The sequence below is a fragment of the Pinus tabuliformis genome, chromosome 7 (assembly GCF_031772625.1).
Source record: "Pinus tabuliformis cultivar Carrire ecotype Pingquan chromosome 7, CPIR1, whole genome shotgun sequence".
NCBI lineage: Eukaryota > Viridiplantae > Streptophyta > Pinopsida > Pinales > Pinaceae > Pinus > Pinus tabuliformis.
In genome coordinates, this window is record NC_142293.1 from 705,259,001 (window position 1) to 705,284,420 (window position 25,420).

The 25,420-nt window shown below is 39.4% G+C and overlaps 1 pseudogene; it reads left to right on the forward strand.

Annotated features, from left to right (window-relative positions):
• The first annotated feature begins 1,654 nt into the window (after window positions 1-1,654).
• Window positions 1,655-25,420, forward strand: part of LOC149249462 (putative pectin methyltransferase QUA3) — a 34,039-nt pseudogene continuing 10,273 nt past the window's right edge.

The window sequence follows — 25,420 nt, forward strand, 5'->3', positions numbered from 1 at the left end:
ATCAAGACTGGGTGAATCCCACCGCAGATGGGTAAATTACATGGAAGTGTGAGAGCTCCTGTACTTTGGATTCTAATGAAGAAATAGAGCGATGCAAGAATAGGTTACATAAGGTAACTACACTCAATTGCATTATGATGACCAAGTGATTGCACTGCATGTCGAAAAAAGCAAGAGATCTGCCTACTTATGATGGTATGAATGATGTAGATACCTTCTTGGATGAATTTGAAAGGGAGGTTTCGGAAAAGCAATGCTTCTAGGTGTTGGATTGTGTATTACGTGCTATGCCCATGAGATGGTGGGGTACGCATAAAGGAAGCTTTGATGATTGGCACGAATGTAGGAGGATGATGAGAGTATCATTTGGGAAGCATAAGGTGTGACTGACAAACAAGTACAATGGACAGGATGATCTGCGCGCCCATTTGGCCAAGTGGAAGCAGGAATATGGAGAAGAGCCACAACCTGCACATATGCACATGTACTCCACACTGAGATACTTGGTCAAGAAGCATGTGTTGGGGGGACGACCTTGAAAATGGCTCTTAATGTTGGCAAGACAATATGCAGGAAGAGAAATCACGCAGAAGATTCTACATGCAAAAGCGTTCAGCAAGGCATGCAACGCACTGACCAAGGTATGCAACACACAACAAAGTATTTGGGACCTATTCATACCAGCAGTGTTATGGGCTTATTTGACAATGTGCAAGAAACTGTTGGAACATACAACTTTTAGGCTTGTCTATGGAGTGGAAGTTGTAATGCCCATGGAATACATCATGCCTAGTCTACGCATAGTAGCATTCATAGGTATGAGGGATCGCAGAGCCCTTGAGGAGAGGCTCGCGCAGTTGGAGGTGCTTGAAGAGGAACGATTTTTGGCTGGATTTCACTAGCAGGTCCAAAAGCAGCACAAAAAGGCATGGAATGATTGACATATTAAGTTGCTCACCTTTAAGGTGAATGATTTGGTGATGTTGTATGGTAGTAAGTTTGATAAATTCCCAGGGAAACTCATAATGCATTGGCTAGGGCTGTACGTTATTAAGGAGATCACATATGGTGGCGCAATGCAGTTGGTAAAGTTAAATGGAGAACCTTTCCCAGGAAAAGTGAATGGCAGTCATCTGAACCCATACACAGGTGGCCCAGTTATCTTACTAGCCAACAGAGGCACAGTCTTAGCGCTCCAGACAGCTGAAAGGAGGTGCGGGACTATAAACTACTGTGCCCTGGAATTGCGCAATGTGAGGACTGCACATAGTAGCAAAGTGTCACAGGGTCCGTGACAGCGTGATGATAGTTGCGTTGCCACATAGTTCAGCCTGAAAGTGACCATTACAATCACTATTCACGATGTGATACTTGGTTTGAGACCAAATGGAGTGGGCGGCAGGCATTTAAGGTGAAATTTATGGGCTAAATTCTTGAGAATCTGTTGCCAATCTAGCATTAATGGATCGAACATGAGGGGAATGGTCCAATTCAAATTCAAAAGGTGCTATAAATTACAAAGGGCTGTCCAACAAACAACACTTGGCAATTTGAGAACTAGGTTGTTACACGCTCAGATATTCATGAACCAAGACTTGTTCGATATTCTGAAAGCGAATTACCAGAGACATTGGGAGACTTGTGGAATCGCACTATGGCAGCACCCGAAGAAGTCATGGATACCAGAGAAATGACCGACATGGAAGCCACGCAGGCAATTATGGAAGTAGAAGCCCCAGAGAGCACCAACATTGTTGCTAAGATCCCTAAATCATTGCGCACGTCGATACCTAAGAAAGACATGTAGGCCATGGTACTGGTGCGCGTCTCAGCTAGAAATATGCTAAGGACCAAGCTCACCATGGAAGAAAAGGGGAAGGCCATCAATTTGGAGGCTGATGAAGAGGAATAGTTTGAAGAAATCTTAGTCGAGGAGGAGGATGTAGAGATGGAAGTCGAAACGTAAGGTGTGGACCCTCTCACTAGGCTACCTGCATATTTTCCTCCGCGAAAGGGTAAAGCCAAGGTGCCCAAGGATATAGATGAGAGCAAGATCTCTCTACAAACTTCGCTACTCCTTGATGACATTATTTTTGAAGGACCACAGTTGGGACGGGTTCCCGTATTAAAATTTGAAGATTGGGACCTCACAGACCACTAGAAGTTCCCACATTTAGCAATCGCACAGCTAATGCACCAGAATAAAGACACTCTAGCTGGAATAATAGAGTTGGAGCTGCATAAATGGTTGAGAGGTGTTGAGAAAGCAGGGTTGTTAAACCTGCTCTGGGTGTCAAATTACCATCGTGCCCCAGTGACCATTTTTATCATCAAGCAGCTGCTCTTCTTGGTGCATGATGGGTGCTTGTGGTTGGAGGAGGCCATCCCCATCACAGACCATCTAATTCATAGGATTGCATGGCTCCCTTGTAGAGGGGAGGGCCTGGTGAACATTTTAGAAGGAAAGAGTGATGATTTGGCCATCCTGAAGGCCATGAAAAGGAAATTTAAACTAGGGAAGAAGAAGTGAGGGTACGCCATTTACGACATCAACAACCCTGTAGTTAAGGTCACGACTCAGATATTGGCAGGGAAGGTGATGTGAAGTGTTGCGTGGATGAGGTGCCTATGCCAGTGGTTGCACTAGTAGTGTAATGCGTAGAAGGGGTCCAGTTCAACTGGGCGAACTATCTATGTGGTGAGTTCCTTGAGAACTGACGCGAGGCACAGGAGCAGTGAAAAACATTTCATTATGCATGGCTTCTATTTTCCATAGTACTGGTGGGATGGGAATTGCCCAAAGATAGGTAGTTACTGATGATTGCAGGACCTTCCAAAGGTAGTGAAGTACACCCTGCTGTGGGCAACCAGGGACACAGAAAGGATAAGGGAGAGCAAGATCTTTTGGGTGCTCATGGAGATGAATATCGAAATGGGGATTAATCACAAGCCAGGATTTATCACCCATAGTCTACAAAAGTCTACAGAGCTTCATGGAGTTCAAAAAATACTTCCACCATGTCTTCATAAGGGTGTTAAAGGATGCCACAAAGACATGGCATGAGCTACCGTACTTGGCGACCAGCGATGTGATATTCGTGATCCTTGAGTCTTGGCTGCCGAAGTGGCACGCTCCAACTGTCTCCATGGTGGAAGCAGAGAAGTCCACCATGCAACGGAAGAAAGAAAAGATGAAACTGTGGATGGCGTAGCTGGTGGAAAAGCGTAGGAAGGAAGAAGCAGCAACTAAGGCGCACGCAGCGTGTGATGCTATGAAGTTGGCCGAGGAGTAGTAGAATACAGCAGAAGAAGAGTGCAAAGGACAGAAGTCGCCTTCGCCCGAGCTAGAAATCGACACACAACAAGCTGGTGCAGACCTACAGACAATGTCCACCTAGCTAAAACATCTACACCCAAGAGAACAGGTAGGGCTGTGAATAAAGACGAAGGCCTCAAAGACTTCATTCGACCCTATCACACTTATTGAAGGGGATCTACATGATATTGGTGAGACGGTGAGGGATGTCACCACGAAGGCCCTCTAGTAGTTTGCGGAGCAACGCCAGATGGTATTGGGGGCTCTCCGGACATAGATATATGAGTTGCAAGTGCGCACTCCATAGGCTCACACTATGTCAACCAGCCTCGCAGTCGGCACTTCCACAGTTGAGGAAATGTTTCGCGCCCAGATGACCAACATAATAGTGTTGCAAGATGGAGCACTCGTTATAAAAAATGATGCCGACAGGCCTATAATTAGTGGGTTGAAAGGAATCGGGTTAAACATGGCTGCGCTCCCTCGGGAGACGCTTTATATTTTATAGGATGGAGTCATTACAGAACTACGGGCTAGGGAGAGCCACACGCTATAGGTAATGAGCAAGCAGCACATCAATATTGAGAAATTGAGCCTACATCGCAATGAGGTCGTGGAGCAGAATAGATAGATAGTGTAGGTGGTGGAGAAAGCCTACCAGATGGTCCTGGAGTTGGCCATCCAAGGAGAGGAATCAGTGGAGGCGTGCACACATAAGTTAACAATAGGGGTGTGTGACAGAAGAGAAGAAATGGCCAGGGTTCAACTAGAGCTAAACCTTAAGATAACAAAATTACAGTTAAAGGCACAACATTCAACTCCTCCAGAGGTTAAGGAATAGCGCACCACCATGATCACAACATCAATAGTGGCGGTTAATATTGCAGTGATAGACTGTACGAAGCTATTCGAGTGTCGTTCGAGGTCCTCACCACCCTACTGGACAAACCAAACATAGAGCACCTGGAGACAGAGGCGCACGAGTTGCAGCAAAAATACGACGACGTAAAATGGGTCATGTAGATTGTTACACAAAATATTGTCACCATGACTTTTTGCAGTCAGTGTGAGCCTATCACCACTCATACTGTCCTCCTTTGCAAGTCTTAAACCTCAGCTCTTCATGTCAAGCCTTAAAAATGAGAGAAAGTCCTTGAAAATTTCTTAAACTCTGGTTCCGTACTTTCTCATAGCATTACCTGCGGTCTCGCACCCCTTGGTCATGTTACCTGTGGACCTGCCCACTCTGTCTCTGAAGGAATGGGTGCGGACCCCTGTAAAAGTCAAAAAGGCGCAAGTTTATTATTAAAAACTCACTTTGGATTAATTTTGGATGCTTCTAGAAGGAATCTTGAGGTGGCAAGTTCGCTCCTAGGTGGTTCATGCATCCCATAACTAAAGGAGCTAACCCCTTGATGAGAGGAGCTTATCCCTTTGAAGGAGGACTCTATCCCTTTGAAGGTGGACCTGGTAACTTCCTTCCTCTGCACTATAAAATGAGGCATTGGGCTGGTTGCTAGAGAGGTTGAAAGCTGAATATTTTTTAGGGTAAATGTTGTTGGAATTTAGACTTCCTAATTGAGCTTGAGAGGAGAGATTACATACCTTTTGGCTTCTTTGGGAAGAGAGTGAAACTTGTCAAAGTAGAGGATATTCTTGTTGGACCCTGGGAGGAGCTTGTACAACATCAAGGCACCAAGGTTGTAAAGTTCTTCTTTGTTTAAAGTTAATACAATCAGATTCATTTTTCTCAATAAATTGTCTTCTATGGTTTATTTCATGAATTCCTTGATCATCATGATAAATATGGTTTATTATATTGGCTATGCAGGTGTTATTTGATGTGTGCCTGTTTGTGTTTGCAGGTTCTTTAAAAGGGAGCTCATTTGGACGAACGGACCGTGGCTTCCACAAACTGGCATTGGACTTGAGGTAGGGTCTTAAACATCTCTTGGCTTTTATTCATAAATCACAATATTTAGAGAAAGATAGAATTTGTTTGGTTTTCTTGTCACTAGATATCCATAGATACTAGGGAGATCGGTCTTGTCCACAAGAATGATTTATCCGCCTAACAAAATGGCGACTCCACTGGGGACTTGAATTTTTGGTTTTTGCCTTTGCTTTTACTTTGACTTGAGAAACTTTTTCTCTGTTTCTGGTTTTTGCTTGATGTGTGTGGGATTGGGTAATTTCTTTAGATTGTGAATTGTTTTTTGTTTTTCACGCTTTTGAGAGAGGACCACACGTTCTAGTTGTAACACAGTGCGGACATCCCTGCACTGTTGCTTTACTATACAGAGTGGTACCGCACCTAGTTATACTAGGGGCCTGTGGACCCTGTCAAAATTTTGAAAAACTTAAAATTTTGTCACCCAGTTAAGCTTAGGATTTGTTTATGTGTTTTAGCCTCTGCCCAGATCTGCACGTGTCTTGTCAAAAAAAATTTGTAGGTGAATTCCATTGGAATTTAGGTTTTAGGTGAAATTCTAGAAGTTTTGTGTGCCTGGCTTGATTTTCGTTTGGTCTTTGTAGTAACTTAGAGCTTAGAAGCCTTAGAAACCTCAGATCACCCTGGTTTTTGCTGGTCTTCTTTATGAGTCTGATCGATTTGTAAAATCTGCCTTTGGTGAGGAATACATCTCGTTTTTCTCTTTGAAAAGCTTCAAAAGAACTTGTTTTGAAAGTTTTGGATTTCATTTTTAAAAAAGAAAACATAAACTGGTTATTTTTTGATTAATTTGTTATTCTGAACAAATTAGTTCTTAGTTTGCTCATAACTAAGTAAAACATCTTTGAAAAGAAATTTTGTAAGCTTTTACTTCAATTAGATTTTTAGAATTTATAGATCTCAAGATTAGAGTTTTCATAATTTTGAGTGTTTTCTAGGAAAAAAAAAAATCTCTTTTGAAAAAGTTTGTTTTTGTAGTGTTTGAGTGTTGAAAGAAAGGGATATTTTCTCATGAGCATAATTAGTAGTCTCATTTTTGAGTTTATTGAAAAAGACAAAAAAAGTTTTTCTTTTCATTTGTTTGTTAAGGAAAGATTTGTTTTTCAAGCATTTTCATTCTCAACTCTTTCTTTAGCTAGAAATTCAATGAAGAAAAAGGATTGTTTATCATCTTTAGGTGCATTTTTAGTGTTTTGGAGTCAAGTCTTCACACCATAAAGTTTCATCTCCACACCTTTTGACTTAAGAAACAACCAATAAAAATAACGTTTAAAGTAAAATTTATCTAGCAATCTTTTTATTTCTAGGGCTCTTTATCACCAACATAGCTTAGGCTAGTATCTTGGAGTAGGGAGTAATTAACTCTTCAAGATAGTAAAAACAAACAAGTAGCTATATCTTGCGGTAGGAGATAAATTCCAATTGTTACATCTATCCTCTGGGAAGCTCCTCTTAAAGGAGTCAAGCACGAGTTCATATATGAACCTGTGGGGTAATCAATCCTTCCTCATTGGGAATGATAGCAGATACACATGTATTAAAAATGGTAAACCTCGGATTAACCATTGTCGAGGAGCCTGGGGTCACTTTCTGGTAAACCTTGGATTACGTCAAGGAGCCTTCAAGTGGATTGAGCTTTACTACTCTGCCCTTGCGTGTGTATCGGATCATAGACTGTTCCCCCAGGTATATTTGTTTCTGTTGGTAACCATAGTGACCATAATCTATAGGATTCTTTCCTAAAGTGATGGTGGAGGGAGGATCCCACTGTACCTGGAGCAGACATTGACTTGACTCACTTTGACTCTTTGGGGGGTTCTCTTCACTCGAGATGATTTAGTGGAGAAACTTGTGCCACTCTGTTTCATTAAGCAGGTGGCGGGGTAACTGTTCCAACCGCCATTTCTGTATTGAATTTTGCGACGTTGGATTTCATCACCAACTAGTGTTTTCGGTATGGAAAGTCACTGTTTGTGTGTGGTTTGAACTCTTAGATTTTTTAGGAAAATGCTTCAAATTGTTTGGTTCTTTAGAGACTTTAGGTGGTTTTCATTGAGATTTTTCTTTGTTTGCGTGTGAAGTAATTAAAATATTTAATTGTGGCTGAATTATCGAGACAGTCCCGTAGACTTTGGGGCCAACCTCCTAAGTTTTCACCAAGCCAACTTGAAGGGATACAAGCTCTTGTAACTCCTAGTGACAGTAGAGTTGGGTCACTCGAAGAAGGAGAATCTTCTTTAGTTGTGCATCTTGATTATCGAGTTCAAGCACCAGAGTATATTATTGAACCTGTTTCATTTTCCGAAGTTACTGGTAGTTTTCATCTACTAGTGAGTTAGTCGAGGAACCTGAAATTTCTGAACCTGAAACTGAACCTGCTGCTACTCCATCATCAGGATTTTCTTCTCCAACTTCCAGTGGTCCTGGTTCACCCAGGGTAGGAAGAGTCATTACCCAAAATCTTCCTTCTGGACTTATTGCTATTGAAGAACTTATTGCTCCGGAAGAAGGTATACCTATCCCTGAAAATCAACCAACTATAGAACTTAGGGAGCGTGAATCGATCTTTTACAGTCCACCTAGGAGGGACGCTTGGTATCTTTCATTGACCAATTTTCTAGAAAACCCAGGACTAAGTTTTTCACCACCTCGCATTCCTTTTCATCCAACACCTAGAGGTTATTATCCTCCTTTGAATATGTCGAGATAGTCATCCATGTTTTCTCAATCTCCAGAAACATTTTTATATGGCGGTCCTTTTGTTCCGTCTGGGTATCAGTCACTTACTGGTACTTTTTCGGGAGCATCTCCTCAACTTGTCGAACAAGGGTTATTAACTGGTAATAACGGAACTAAGCCGTTGTGGTAAATCTTCCAAGAATTCTTCTCCTATTATAACTTTACCAGATTCCCTGACAAGAGACTCTTCTGCTGAAATTTCTACCAATATTCATGTCGTAGAGTCATCTACGGCCAAATCAAAATCTGGAGGTAAGAATAAGGGGAAGAAGAAAAATAAATCAGATAAAAATTCGAAAGAGAAACCAGATAAAAGAAATCTACTGATGAGAAACGTAAACCTTGTTATCCTTGTCTCATTTGTGACAAAGAGCATTTTACAAGAGACTTCCGTCATCACGCTAAGGTTGCGAAAATCGTCAAAGGTTCTCAAACACCTACTGTCTTGAAGGATCCTTTTCCTAGTCAAGATAGTAAGATGATAGGTTCTTCCTCAAATGCCTCAGAAGAACCCATAATGATGATGTCCCATGTTAGGATTGTGACATGATCGCAAGATTATGGAAGTAAAAGTCCTGTTGGTGGTAAGGAAGCAGAATCTTGTAATTCAAACCCATCAACTTCAACTCCCGGTTCTGATCCGCTACAGATCGAGAAACCTAACCCAAACTTAGTAATCAAACTACCCACTAAGGGTATACTTCGAAAGTCAGCTTTCAATCCACAGGCGAGAGCTGCTCAGAACTATAACATTGTTGAAGATTTAGCTATTTCACTTTCAGCAATGTCGGCTTTGGAGGTGTTGCAATCATGTCCAGCACAACGTAAATTGCTATTGTCGGCTATAGGAGCTGTTGATATTCAGGACTTGAACCTTATAATTTTTTATGTAGAAAATAGTACACCTTTCTTAGCTCATCAAATGGCTTTCCAGATTCCAGTGTTAGTAAAAAACATACCTTGCTATAGGATTGTAATTGATGAGGGAGCTTCAATTTGTATTATGTCGATTCAGTGTTGGAGATCGCTTGGTTCTCCTACACTTAATCAATCCCTGACGATTCTAAAGGCTTTTGATGGCCGTGGGTTCCATCCTTTTGGAATTCTACAGGATTTACCTATAGGGGTTGAAGGCAAAACTGTTAATCTAGATGTGGAGGTGGTTGATGCCCCTCTAGATTACAACCTTCTCTTGGGTCGTAGTTGGTCTTATGCTATGACTGTTGTTGTTTCATCGGTATTTCGGCTTATAAAGTTTCCTCATAATGGAAAGATCGTAACTATAGACCAACTAACTTACTTTTCATCCGACCCAGCCTCTTCTGAAAGTATCCAGCATGTCAGCAAAACAACTATCCCTTATAAGGATGTTGGAGTAGGATTAGTTAAAGATTCTAGTTTACTAAGAACTTTTTCCTTTCCTCCTCCTAATGTATCGCCTTCTACTGCAACCATTCATATGATTTCATCAGACACTATTGTTTATGATGATCCTTGGATCGTACCTTCCGAATCTGAGATGGATTCATTTGGTGATGCTATGCCTTTGAGTCCCTATGAAATTGCGTATCAAGCTATACAATCGTTTTCCGATCCTTCTTCAACCGAAATTGACCTAATGAATGTGGTCCATGGAGAATCACTTTCAACATCAAAATCAGATTCAACAGCTTTTTCCGAACTTGTTCATACTGATGAGCAGATTCGAGAAATTTTGTCAGTTGATGATTTAGCATGGGAAGATCTTCATCATAGATCTTCATTCTTACCTGAGATTGATTGTTTTGAAAATGTTTTTTCATCTATTTTTACTACTGATTATGTCAAGGAACCACAGAATCCATTGCAAAATCTTGATTCTGAGTTAAATTTGGGAAATATTTCTCGAACAGTTCCTATTGACATTTGAGTTAAGCCTGGAATTGTTGAAAACATTCATATAGGTGCCTCTTGTACAAAATATTAATTTCAAACATATAAGGCCCTATTTCAAGAATTTTGTGACATATTTGCCTGGTCATATGAAGAAATGCCAGGAATTGATCCATCAATTGTTGTTTATGAAATCAAAACTTACCCGGATGCTAAACCCGTCCAGCAACATTTGCGTCAAATTCACCTGCGAAAAGCTGCTACTATTAAAGCAGAAGTTGAAAATTTACTTAAAGCAGGTTTCATTTATCCAATTCCCTTAATGGATTGGGTATCAAATATTGTTCCTGTTAATAAAAAGCAAGGGACGATAAGAATATGTATCGATTATAAGGATATTAATCGAGCCTGTCCAAAAGACAATTATCCAACTCCTTATATCGATCAAATCATTGATGATTGTGCCGGCAGCAAAATATTATCCTTTATGGACGGTTTTTCTGGTTACAATCAAATCAACATTCTACCTACTGATCAACCAAAAACAGCTTTCATTTGTCCATGGGGGACGTTTGCTTACTAAAAATTACCTTTTGGGCTGAAGAATGCTGGAGAAACTTTTCAAAGAGCTATGTCTTACGTGTTTCATGACATCAAGCACATTGTGCAACCCTATCTCAATGATTTACCTGCTCATTCATTATGTAGAGCCGATCATCTTATTCATTTACGAGCAATCTTTATGAGATGTAGGCATTATTGGATTAGGTTGAATCCACACAAATGTGTTTTCTGTATAGAAACGGGTCGTTTACTGGGATTTGTTGTTTCGAAAGCTAGCATTCGTGTCGATCCTTCGAAGGTTGAAGCTATTGTCAAATTGTCTCCTCCTTCGACTCTTCACCAACTCCAAAGTTTGCAAGGGAAAGCAAAGTTTTTATGTCGATTCATTCCTAACTACGTCGAGACAAAAAAGGGTTTTACCAGGTTGTTGAAACAGAATATTCCATTCTTTTGGGATGAGATAGCTGACAAATCTTTTGATGCACTTAAACACGCGTTGACCCAAGCACCGTTATTGCATCCTCCCAACTACAACCAGGACTACTTCTTATATCTCACCGCCTCTCATTCCACCATCGGAATGGTGTTAGTTCAGGAAGATGAATTCGGTAGTGAACATGTGATTTATTACCTTAGTCAAAATTTGAAACTGACTCAGCTAAAATATTCACATGTGGAGAAAACGGCCTTGGCAGCTGTTCAAGCTGTCCAATGTTTTCGTCATTACATTTTACTACGCAAAACTACCATAATTTCTGATTGTAACCCTATGATCTATATTTTGACCAAACAATTGTAGGCGGCAAGTATTCCAAATGGATTGTTATCCTACAGGAATTTGACTTGGAGTTTGAAAAATCTAAGTCAAAGAAATCTTTAGTTTTTGTGGAGTTGATGTGTGACTTCTTGCGTGCTGATACTGAAACTATGGCGGAAGAGCCCATTGCGAATGAATCCTTATTTCTTATCAGCACTCTTGATCCATGGTATGGAGATATCATAGTTTATCTCCAAACCCAATCCTTTCAGCCTGAAATTTCAAGATCTCAACGTCAGAAAATACGATTCCAATCCCAACAATACAAAATTATTTGAGATACACTTTATCGTCGTGGGGCGGACTCTGTTTTCCGACATTGTTTAACTCATGAGGAAGCTGAAAGGGTTCTAAATGACTGTCACTCTGGAGCATGTGGCAGTCATATGTCTGGGTTTGCCACAACCCAAAAGATATTGCGCGTTGGCTATTTCTGGTTGTCTTTGTCTAAAGATTGTATTGACACGGTCCAAAAATGCCACAACTGCTAAATTTTTGATCGAAGGATGCACGCTCCACCTGCTCCTCTCCACCCTATAATTTCCATCGGTCCTTTTGCGAAATGGGGTATCGATTTTATTACATGTAACCCTCACTTGGTTGGGGGGCATGCGTATATCATCCTTGCGGTAGATTATTTTACCAAGTGGGCCGAGGCGATGCCTACATTTTCGGTAGATGGAAAAACTACTGCGATTTTCATTTTCAATCATATAATTACTAGATTCGGTGTTCCACAAGTGATTATCACTGATCATGGGCGTCATTTTCGAAACATTATGATGACTAAACTAACAAATCAACTTGGCCTACATCACGATAGTTCTACTCCATATTACCCACAGGCTAATGGTCTGGTTGAAGCCATCAACAAAGTTCTAGTCATTATGATCCAACAAATCATTGGGATTCATAGGTCGAATTAGCATAACATGTTATTTTCAGTGCTTTGGGTGTATCGAACCTCGGTAAAAACATCAACTGGTTTCACTCATTTCCAACTAGTTTATGGTTTAGACGTTGTGTTACCCATTGAATCCGAAATCCCGTCATTGCAAATGGCCATAGAATTACTTCCAACCGCTTCCAAAGAGGAGAAACGTTTGTTGTACTTGGCTCAGTTAGATGAGAATTGACGTGATGCTGCACTAGCAATCGAAACTCATGCCAAATGTATTAAAGCTCAGTATGATCGAAATGTTACACCTCGTAATTTTTCGGAAGGAGACCTAGTCTTACTATACGATCAAGCAAATGAAAAGTTAGGCACTGGAAAATTCATACCCATGTGGCATGGTCCTTATGTTGTTAAGCGAAAGCTGGAAAAAGGGTCCTATGAATTGGTAGATTTTGACGGTGTCTCTTTAGGTAAACCCAGAAATGGTCTTTACCTGAAGAGATATTATGCTTAAATCTGGGTGTGGAGATTTTAGTTAGGTTAGTTTTCTTTCTAGCTGGTGTGTTTTAGATTAGAAAAGTGTGCTTAGTTTAGAGAGTGTTTTTGTCATTATTCCTTCTTATCTTGATTTTACTCTTGATATTGCAGATGTCGACGTCTCTTCAAACATACATTGGTTTCGCTGATGGTGCTTTTCATAATACACGAAACATTTCTTCCACAGCTTGGGTTATCTATTCACCCTTTGATGAGTTGGTGTCGATGCATGGGGTAAGCCTCGGTCAAACAATGAACAACATTGCAGAGTATAGTGCAACGATTGAGTTACTATCTGAATCCATCTCATTTGGGATTCGGAGTTTGATTGTGAGGTTAGATTCTGAACTCGTTGTATTGCAGCTTAATAGAGTTTATCTCATTAGAAATCCAGTGTTATTGAGATTATTTTTAAGCGTTCGTCTCTTGGAACGTGAATTTGACTATATTGAATATCATCATATTCCAAGATATTTAAATACATTGGTAGATGCAATTGCTTCTCGAATGTTAAGTAGACATTTGCAATAATCAAACAGTAAATTTAAAAACATTTCATAACATGTTTTACAATATAACCAATAATAGTGATATAGCATAGCGTAGAAGTGTGTCAAATATACATCGTCTTCAATCATAGGTTGAAAAACACCTCATGATCGGCAAAAATGATAGTACAAAACGCAAAAATGTCATATGAGTCTACAATAGGCGATCATCCTATCACTGGTGATGATCACGATAAGAAACCACTGTATGGGCCACCCTACAAAGGAACCTCCTGAAAGGTCCTGGGATCCCAATCACATAGCGTTGTAGCCTAAGAGGAATGTCATCTATGCTAGTCTCTGGAATGTCTGTTGTCAAATGCTCTAGATGGTTTTCCAATTCGGCCAGGGTCTCTATAGATTCGTCCCGTGGGGTTGGTGCTGCTGCAGCTGGTTGTTTCCTCTCATAGGGCTGGAGAGTGGCTGGTCACCATGGACCTACACTGCATTTGAACTTTTTACTATCAATTTTGGGACGATTTAAAAACAAAAAAACAAAAAAAATTTAGAAAATGTTGAAAATGATTTTACTTGAGTCATCCCATTTCTCTCTTGGTGGAAGAGCCATGTCTGGGTCACCACGATAATCCATCCCAGCATAATGAAAATCCTGAATTGCAAAAACTTGGTTCTCCAACCAATGAAAATACTCAGGAGGAAATTGAACAACCTCTGAACCCTCCTCAGGATGACGGGCCATAACTGCAACCCAACACATCAGCTTGGGCTCTCGGGAAGTCCAGCTTCAACGAAAAGATGTTGTGGGACCAACATTGGGATATTCTCTAGACTAAAGCTCACAACTAAGAAACCATATCCAAAGTTTTTCAGTTGTCCGTTCTTTGCTCTAGTCAGTTGGCCTTTTACATTAGCCAACACAGCTTCGCACCAATTGAAGACGGTGCCTCGAAAACAATCTACTGCCATCCGCATTTAGGATCTGGTGGCCATATGTAGTGCTGCACTCCCACAGAGTCTGGTGACAATAAATGCAATCACTTTGAGTTCAGGATGGGCGATGGTTTTGATGTCAATCCCTTTGTCCTTGGTTTGGTCATTACAAAACTCTAGCCGGAGACTATCGACAGACTGCCCACCTAGCCTAGTCCCAGATAGAGTCAATTGTTCACCTTTCTTAGGCAAACCAGTCAAAAAGTAAATGTCCTCTGGCTCCATTTCTAGCTGGTGGCCACCAATAATGAAACACTGGTCCTACACATTCCACCTGTCCACCAGCCATTGTAGAAAGTCTACTTGGGCCCTCATGCCAGGTATGGCCCAGAATTTAAATAACCCGCATGCCTTTAATGCATCAATTGAAGGCTAATGATTGATTGCAGCAAGGTCCACATCTTCGTGCTCCCGTTCCCGCCAACTAAGCATGTTGTATACCCTACATTGAAAGAAAAGGCAAATTAGAACATTTTAAATCAAAGTTTTTGGGCGGAATTTGAAGAATTTGGAATTTTAAAACCTATGCCATGAGGACCACACTCTCTAGTTAGAGACAGTGCGTAGGTTCGAACATTGCCTAAAAAACAGGTGCAGGCCCCTGGCTTTTTCCTGCATAGGAGAAAGTCGGGGTCCGCAGGTTTCGCGTGCTGCGCCTGCAGACCCCCGCGAGCGTACTTTTAAACAAATTTCTTCCTAAAAAATCAAAATATAAACCTAAAAACAAAACTCAAATGGTTGAAATGCAAGATTAAAGTGATGTGGATTACCTGGAGGTGATAGTGTTCGGTTCCAACGGACGGATTTTCCGCAATCTTCATGGGAAGTTTCTTACCCAAAAGCTCTCTTTCTCACTCTGAAGTCAAATGGTAAAAATGAATTTACAAAAGCCCTTTTTATAGGCTTTTTTGAATAAATGAATTTTTAATTTGTTTATTTTTCACTTTAAAGAGGTAACTTTTGAAGCATTTTTATTTATTTTAAACAGGTATGAGTAATGTTTGAGCTTTTTTTGCAGAATATCAGATTTTTCAGGAAAAATTGATCATTTTCGACAAAAAACATTAGAGTCATCTTTAAGCTCTTTTTTGACTCCTAAAATATAAAAATATTGCCAAGTTTTTCTTTTTAAGCTCATTAAAACAGAATTAAAAGGATGGTCCACTTACAGCTCTTTTATGACCGTATAAACATGAAAAGATTGCCAGATTTTTGTCATTTAAAATTCGATATTGGTTATAAAACGACATGTCTTTGGTCGCTTTTTTACTTTTTCAGATTAGAGACACGAATGATGAAAAGTACTCCTTAATCACAATGGTCAAGCAGTTCTCTCAAGTATTATTTTAAACATTTTCGGGCTTGAGAGACGCAAATTTACGAAAAAGGACAACCACAGAGTTTTCTTATGTTTTTCTTCTGACTCCCTAATAGTGAAAAACGCCGAGTTTCTCCTATACTGGACTCATTAAAATTTAACAGTAAAGGACCTGTTCAATTACAAACAGGAACGGACCACCCCTTCTTAGGGTTTGAATTTAAACTAAGTTGGACTCATCTGAAGGATGAGATTATAATCAAGCAAATGTTATCCTCCTCAATCATGTCAAAAATAAAGAGGTACTTGCCAGAAATGGTGGGGGAAAAGAGAGAAAAATGAACTTGTTTGTCATACTGTGTCTCAGAAAAACATTTAACCACTCTTGAACATGACACTTTTTGCTCACCTAGGTTGGGAAATCCTTTGCCTAACAGTTAATCAAACCATATTGAAAGTCTTCAGCCGGTTTCTGGGTATTAGCTTTGGGTCAATTGTCACCAAACCATCTGCAGTGTCATTATGTGTTCAAGAGGTTAGTGCAAATAAACCATTCATCTGCAAAATTTCTGTCATCCATCTTGACCATCCCTGAGTCAGTCCTTGCAACTATATTTCTTCAAACTTGATCTATGATTTCGTGTTGTGGGCTTGCCTACGACGAATCGCTTTCTATCGACTTCAGCTCATTATTCTGAAAGATGATCTAGAAATTGTTAGTACCTTGGAATCTGCATGCCTCAATGGCAGGTTTCTTGCCTTTGACGATAGGTTGCATCATTGACCATCGATCAAAGGATTCCATGACATGTTCGACATCAACACATCTATTCACATTTCATGGATTGTACTGAGTACTTTGAGAGCCATTAACATTATTGGTGGTTTCTCTCACACGTGTTAACAGTTTACATCATTGACTGGTAATCAAGTGGTTTCTACCATGTTCGACTTCGACACATTCATTCACATGGATAGAATCATACTATTTCGGGAAGTAGAAATCAAGACCCTAGATCTAGTTTCCACCATCCAGGTTGCGAGGAATTTTGTTATTCATTATACAGTGGACTATTCATAAACAGATGGCTGTGTCCATACTGTGTCTACATATGTCTATACTTGTGATGTATTACAAGATCATTCCTATATCATAGCAGTTTAATTAGTTTTCTAGTCAGTTTTAATCTGAGTATGGGAATGCCTACCTCAGCAATGATATGATCTCATATATATATTTTGTATTGAATGTTTTTACAGGTTCCAACGAGGCTCTCCACAAGATGATCCTCGAAATGATAAAGTACTTCACTCTTCTTAGATGACAAATACTATCTATTACAGACTTCGCACTTTAGGGGGCAATCTGTTACACAAAATATTGTCACCATGACCTTTTGCAGTCAGTGTGAGTCTATCACCACTCATACTGTCCTCCTTTTCAAGTCTTAAACCTCAGCTCTTCATGTTAAGCCTTAAAAATGAGAGAAAGTCCTTGAAAATTTCTTAAACTCCGGTTCCACACTTTCTCTTAGGATTACATGCGGTCCCGCACCCCTTGGTCATGTTACCTGTGGACCTGCCCACTCTGTCTCTAAAGGAATGGGTGCGGACCCTTGTAAAAGTAAAAAAGGCACAAGTTTATTATTAAAAACTCACTTTGGATAAATTCTGGACACTTCTAGAAGGAATCTTGAGGTGGCAAATTTCACTCCTAGGTGGTTCATGCATCCCATTACTAAAGGAGCTAACCCCTTGATGAGAGGAGCTTATCCCTTTGAAGGAGGACTCTATCCCTTTGAAGGTGGACCTGGTAACTTCTTTCATCTACACTATAAAATGAGGCATTGGGCTGGTTGCTAGAGAGGTTGAAAGCTGAATATTTTTGAGGGTAAATGCTATTGGAATTTAGACTTCCTAATTGAGCTTTAGAGGAGAGATTACATACCTTTTGGCTTCTTTGGGAAGAGAGTGAAACTTGTCAAAGTAGAGGAGATTCCTGCTGGACCCTGGGAGGAGCTTGTACAACATCAAGGCACCAAGGTTGTAAAGTTCTTCTTTGTTTAAAGTTAATACAATCAGATTCATTTTTCTCAATAAATTGTCTTCTATGGTTTATTTCATGAATTCCTTGATCATCATGATAAATATGGTTTATTATATTGGCTATGCAGGTGTTATTTGATGTGTGCCTATTTGTGTTTGCAGGTTCTTTAAAATGGAGCTCATTTGGACGAGCGGACCATGGCTTCCACAAACTGGCATTGGACTTGAGGTAGGGTCTTAAACATCTCTTGGCTTTTATTCATAAATTGCAATATTTAGAGAAAGATAGAATTTGTTTGGTTTGCTTGTCGCTAGATATCCATAGATACTAGGGAGATCGGTCTTGTCCGCAAGAATGATTTATCTACCCAACATGGATGGTTTCCCTTACACAGAGGCTCACTAGGATGCAGCAAGCAAAGGCGCTCAAGGATCATGTGGATGTTGCTCAGCATAAAGAGGCAGTTTTGAAAGAGTTCGTACAGTCGTGGATCGATGAGGCTTATACCATTACAATCTCCATTGAAGTAAAGCTAGCACAGTTGCAAGCAACACAAAAGATGATTCAGGGCAGTAGTCTAGCCACAACAGTCATTGAACAACGCGTAGAGGAAGTATAGCAGGCAGTCGCTCAGTGCATTGCCGAACTTGCAGCGATCCAATTATAGTTGGGTGCTCTTCACGGAAAGATCTCTGCACCTACATACTGACTCGAGGGCGAGTCATGATGTTTGTGTTGGGGGCCTACTTGGCACGGAATTTCCCAAGGGAATTTTTGGGGCTTAGAGCACAGGCTTTGGTCAATTTTGTAATTCTAATGTAAGGACTCCGCATTTTGTGGGCGCGGAGTGCGTAGTTTGTTAAAGTGTCATAGGGTTGTTCACCCTTAATTTTGATAATGTAATGTTGGTTGTAGAGATCTACCCATGGTCCACGTACCATGGGATTGTATAAATAGAGCGAAGATCTAAGTAGTTAAGACATCACGATATGGAAAAATATATGATGTTTGTGAGATAGATTTGAAGTGTAAAGTCCAGTTTTGGGTAGTTGTGTAGGTAGAGGCTATGCAGCTGAGTGCTTAGAGGCCTAGTAGTCTGCAGCTAAGTGCGCAGACCCCTGCTGCTGAGTGCACATGGCGAGTCGAAGTCTATAATTATTTGGAAGCAATAACAACGAGAAGTTTCTATCATTTTTGTGTATTTACTTCATGTTTATGCATCTGTTACATTAGGTATGAATTTCACTTTTGATGACTATATGATGTGCGAATGTGTATAATTGTGTTGATTAAGTGAGTACAAGTTGGAATATCCATTTACGTGAAGATAATTAAGATATGTCAATAAGATAAATAAGATATTTAGTCTAGTTTGGGAAATGTCGCAGTTCGCTACCAGAGCAGTGCGAAAGCATCTCAACCCCTGGTTAGGCCTATGCAAAAGATAATTTTAACACTTCGCAAAGGTATTGAAGGTTAGAACTGTGCATGAAGCAACCTGTGCGAAGGCAGGCCTAGTTGGACTAAACCAACAACACATACATCTCAAGGGTGCAGAAACTTGGTTCCAGGATCCCCCCATATTGCTTCGGGTGAGACTTCAATTCGCACTCCGTGGGCTGATGCCGAAAGGCCTAGTAGTGTAGGAATTTTTTTGGCTAAGTAGCTTTGAACATAGGTCAGGCCCCATAAGCCAACACATAGTGACAATTTCAATGTTGTTTATGTTTTTACGAGTCCGACGAAGGCGAAACTCGATATATTTTTCATGTTCAGATAGTTTGAAAAAGAAGAGGAAATAAAAAATCCAAAAGTAAATTTTTGTAACTCGTCTGTTGAACCTGAAAAGGTAGAAAACAATATCCAAGAGAATCTTTTAGCAATGTTCGACTAAGGTATTCCATTTTCATATAATCGTCTATATTAGTCTGTAAAAGGGTTAAAATTATACTAAGTAGTTTTCATTTCATTTACTTTAACGAGTTCCAAATGACAAGTAGTTGACAATCTTTTCATTTTTTGAGAGTCAAAAAATAGCTTAAAGATGACTCCTAGAGTAACGAGTGGTATAAAAGGATAGCAATTAGTTTCGGGGATGATGTAACTGCTCAAAACACATCAAGTTCAAAAGGCTGGCTAATAAGACCACTCATCATAAATGTTCCTCAGGTAAGGGTAAAATAACCAAGTGAAACCATATGATCAGCCAAAGATACAGTGACGATGGAAAGTAAAAAACCAATGCTCATCTAGAAAAAACAAACTGATAAACGATAACCATGAGAGGTAAAAGGGGAAATGGTTTCATTTTTACATAATCTTGAAACATGGGAAACTATGCTTGATTATACTTGAGGATGGTTCATTTTTTCACAAGCTTGAAACATGAGAAAAAACTACGCTTGGATTTGGTTTTATTTTTACACAAGCTTGAAATGGAAACAAACTATGCTTGGGGTTTAACTTTTACAAAAGATTGAAACAAAGATAAGCTATTATTGAGATGAGTTTGCATGCCCCTAGAATAATGACTCAATTCGAGGTATATGGCCCCCAAGCTTCATTTCATTCACCTAAGTAGACTATTGGTTACTAACAGGTGGATGGATTGAAGGTTCACTTTCGAGATCAAGTAAAAGACTCAACTAGGATTCTACGAGATCTAATCAAGGACTCAAATTGGAAGGGATTTGTTTCATTTTTTAACGAGCGTGACACACGAAAAGAACCATGCTCATGACACCTTGTTTCATTTTTGACTGAGTTTGAAACAAGTAAAGGAACCATGCCGATGGAGACCTATGTCATTTTTCATGAGGTGGACATAGTAAAAGAACTATCCTCATAGGGACCTATTTCATTTTTTAACGAAGTTGAATTGTTAAAAGAACTATCCTCATAGGTACCTATTTCATTTTTTAACTAGGTTGAGATAGTAAAAGAACTATCCTCATGGGAACTTATTTCATTTTTTAATGAGGTTGACATAGTAAAAGAACTATCCTCACGACCTTGAACATGGACGATATGAGACGATGGCTTCCAGGAGGTTCTCATCAGATGGGAGAACAACACTTTGGAAGGGATCCAAATGAAAAATTGGGCTCCAATGCCCCTAGTACATGGCATACTATATCACCTACTAGATCATCAGTAGATAAGGGCATGGAATAGGTGGCCAAGTAACTGACGTGTGGGGAGAGTGATATCGCTTGCATATAAGAACCACTTAGGGATGATGTTTTATTAGGTGTTGATTTAGGACCAATGAATGTAAGTCAATCAATGATCACAATGTTTCCTTCCTGCTTGAAACACATCACTCAAAAGAGGGAATAGAAAAGAATTCCCATGACATAAAGATAGTCATGGCCAAGGAGTAAATTAAATTCGAACAGGCGTTGGAAAACCATCACATCTATATAGATAGTTTTTACTCCCAAAGTAATAGGTAGCTTACAACGGATCCCTAATGGTTGAATGGTTCCTCTGTTAAAAGCTAACAGATTATGGGTGATAGGGACAAGTTGACGACAACCTAAATTTTATCGAGTAGTTGAGGACAAAATGCTAACGGATGCGCCCTCATCTAAGAATGTGCTAGGTAAAACCATATTATAATCTTGTACAATGATCAGGAAAGGCACATAAGATCGAAGATGATATATTGTTAGTCGAATCCAATCAAAATAAGTGACTAGACTACTCAGAGGGGGTTTCATAGGAATGTTAGAGATTCCCTCTTGCCCTATGGGAACAAGAGAAATTCTCTCATCCATCTCAAGAATGGGAGGATTTCCCTCCAGTTCATTCGAAACTGAAGAAACGAGAAGAACATGAGCAATATGAGGTTCACTCTCTACCAGAAAGGTATGGTTAACTGAAGGTGGAGTTAGGTCTACCATTTTCTCAACAATGGTAAGTCAAGAACAGACTCGCGAGATTCACTTTCAGAGAGAGTGGGGTTTACCAAAGATGAATTTTGATCAATCACTGGATCAGCTAGTGGAGGATTAGGGGAAAGATTTCGATAGCCAACTAGAAGACAAGGTTGGGAAAAAGTAAGGTTTTCCAACTCTTTGGAAGCTTCATCCATAAGAGGAAAAATGTGAATGGTATGATTACCTTCACAAAACATACATAGAAATTTGACTTTTCCCTCTTTCGTATGGACCTTATTATTACTAATTTAAGGTTTATCACCAACATGATATCCAGAGGCTGATGACAAAGGTTGATGTGAACCTGTGGACCACACTTCTATGACCTTGGGAATGGCAGGACAATTTATAATAAGGTGGTAATCGTTACATAAAATGCAAGGCAATTTTACTTTCTAGAGCTGATTGAAAGATTTTCATACATCTGTTGCATCAGTAACAATAATTTTTTGGTTTTCCCCTTGCTTATTTTTCTTCTTCTTCTTAGCTTCCTCGTTACTAGAATCTAGACTTTCACCAGGCAAAGAGGAAGAGCGGGGTGAAGAAACAGATGAAGAAGGTGAGGGGTCAACTTTAGGATCAACATGAGGTCGATGCTATTCAGGTGGAGGAAAACTTGGTTGAAAAGAAGTTTGGACGCTCGGAATCACTGAGGCCAAAAATAACCAAACTGGAAAACCAATGGCCAATCTAGGAATGGAAAACATTGCAATATAGGGAGAACCAGTATTTCCAAAAGAAGGAAAATGAGTAGGATTCCTGTAAGAGGGGTTTCCTTTACTCGTAGGTTCAGGAAATGTTGCCATCAGTGTCAACCTAAGATCTACTAAGGAGTATTTCCACAGGAAGGATGTTGTTCCATGGTCAATTAATTTTAGAAATTAACAACAAATAAATAAAAAAAGGATAACTAGGAAAAATGGTTTACCGAGTGTCTATGAACCAAAATATACACCTTAGCCGAAACAAAGGACTTAACGTACGATGTCCTATCTCCCTTAATGTTGTATTTGGTGTATCATGTTTACAAGGCAACTGACTCAGTTAGCTGTGGCTAAAGGATATCAACCTAGTGGGGTCTCCCAATATATACTCGATGGTACGGGGAGCACAAGTCCGTGTTAGCGTTGTCTAATGCATAATCGTTCAGTGAGAGCATTCTGATATACTTGCCATACTAGAGTGCCTCTGATATACCCTAGATTACTCGAGAACATCTGATATACTTCCGTACTGGAACAAGATTTAACCCCAAGGATACAATGCAGGAGGTTAATGACAACTGCTAGGTTTATAGACGTTGGAACACATCTCTAGCCTAGACCTCTAAATGTTTGCGTTAAGTTCCAAATGCTCCTAATGCTAATTCAGAAAATTTTAAAGTTTTTATCAAATTAGGTTTCAATTTCCGCTCAAATGATAACACCTAAATCCTAGAATGCAACTATATGAGAAAAGGAAACTTTCCACTTTGATGAAAGCTAGACTAATCAAGGGAAGAAATTTCAATCAATAATGCATCAAACAAAATGCATCAAGCAAAATGCCTTTCATTCACTTTCATCTTCCAAATTCAATGCCAAAAGTAAAAATGATTTTCACTTTTCACTATCCTAAATGCAACTTTTTCGAAAGAAAAATTATTTTACTTTACTAAGATGCACTTATATGAATTATCCTTTTGTTTTTGATTTGAAATATTTGATGCACCTAATACAGTTTTTTAGCTTTCAATCACTGTAGAATGTGATCTATTTTAAATGATGAATCTCAAAAAATAACTTTTCAATGCAACTAATCTAATGCATGTTCACGAAAAGTAAATTTTGAAAGACAAGCTAAAACAAATGCAAAATGATGTTTTCAATGATTTCCATAGAAAACAACACTTAATCAATCAGCAAAACCAACATCTCAATGACACCAACAAGCAACAACCGATGACAAATTGACTATAAACCCTAGAACTTAATCAGATTTCACTTCAAATCCAATGAGACAAAATTTTCAAATTAATCAAGACAACCAATCAAAACACCAACAAAATCTAGTCATGCAGGACAAAACAAGACCTCATGGGCTCAAACACACTAGGATTTGAGAGTGAAACCCTATATTTTTTCTTATCTTAGGGATCAGTGCGACTGCTATGGCCAAACTAGCGCTGAACTAGGGATCAACGAGACTATTTTAATAAAAAACGTGCTGGCAACATGACTATCAAATGAAAAAGCATGCTACGTGATGAATGCGGAAAAAAATGAAAATAATTTCATAAACACTTCTAGGCTGAGAACTCTAAGATAATAACTAGTGATTTTGCAAACCTATATCAACCCAAACTAACTGAGAACATGATTTTCAGTCAAACTGATCAAGAGATGAGTTGAGAAAGGAGGATGAACATACTATAGTTTCCCTAGTGGATTCGACATTTTGTTGTGAAAGAAAATCCCCTCTATCGATAGAGGCGATCCCTCTATCCCGATGAGTGGGTCTAGAAACAAATTAGCATACATTTTCCTAGCTTGTGTATGACAAATACAGGAGGAAAGAGAAACCTACCTCGTTCTGATTCTAATCGCGTGATCCTTAGAGGTGACTATGAATCTTTTGCTCAAGGCCTCACTCCTTATTTGTTCTTCACGTTAAGGTACCTACAAGGAAGATCAAAGTATTATGCAAGATACGAGAGCATATATAGCATACATCAACCGTAAACTACTTAACATATCAAGGAACACTAAGCTAATAGCATCAACATTTACACAATTATGGAAAGTGAACATCAGATGTATGTATTAATAAGCTAAAAAGGGAAAGATATAACCTATGCCTTTATGTTGGAGACCTCCTTTTAGTGTAGTTCCAAGTCCAAGAAAAGACTCTTCAAGCACTCCTTGTCCAAGCTAGAATGGGTAGCATGTAAGCATAATCTCACCATAGGGATGCAACAACCAATGACCAACCATTTGGGAATTGAAGGGACCGAATTTATAGGAAGGGAGAGGGAGTTAGGGATCCATAAAAGAGAGAGGAAGGTCCACACCTCACGGGGAAATCCCATGATGATAAAATCAAGAGGCCCAAATGAGAGAGCTCGAAGATATCAACAACAACCAATATCCAGCTCATTGTTCTCAAAGGTTATAGTGAGCAAAGCTTCTCAAGTTTGGGAAAACATGTCAGAAGAGGTTCAATGCAAGTTTTCCTATGAAAACCCATGCTATTAGAACGAGTATATAACTAAGAAACCTGCTATCATCACAGGTAGGCAGTGGAGTAAAATGGGCTGATGCCAAAAATTAGGCTTTTAGGCAACCTTCTCCACAATGGATTTAGGATAGTTTTCCTTTGATTCTTTAGGGAGGCTTTGGTATATATATCATGATGGATATGCTGTATAGTAGTAAATTTTTTGGCACTTCGGGATATGGTGCGGGAAGTGAATAGGAGATATGAAAAAATACTATGTAACAACCATAAAAAACCATATGTCAGCTACATTCTTAGGAACATGCCATTGCATTATAGTTTTTATTTTCTTTGGGTCTACAACTATCCCATCTTTAGTAATAGAATACCCTAATTATTGAAATTGTTCTTTGAAGAATTCACATTTACTGTATTTTTGATATAATTTATCCTCCCTCAAGGTTTGCAAAATAATTTGCAAATGCTTTTTGTGCTCCTCCATATTTCTTGAGTATACAACAACATCATGTATAAAAATCAACACAAATTTGTGATGGAATATGTTCTTCATGAGACTGATGAATGCCGCTGGAGCATTGGTTAATCCAAAGGGTAAAACTACAAATTCGTAGTACCCATAGTGAGTTCTTAATTTTTTTTTGCATATATTCTCCTCCTTAGTTCTTATTTGATGGTAACTAGATCACAGTTCAATTTTAGAAAATA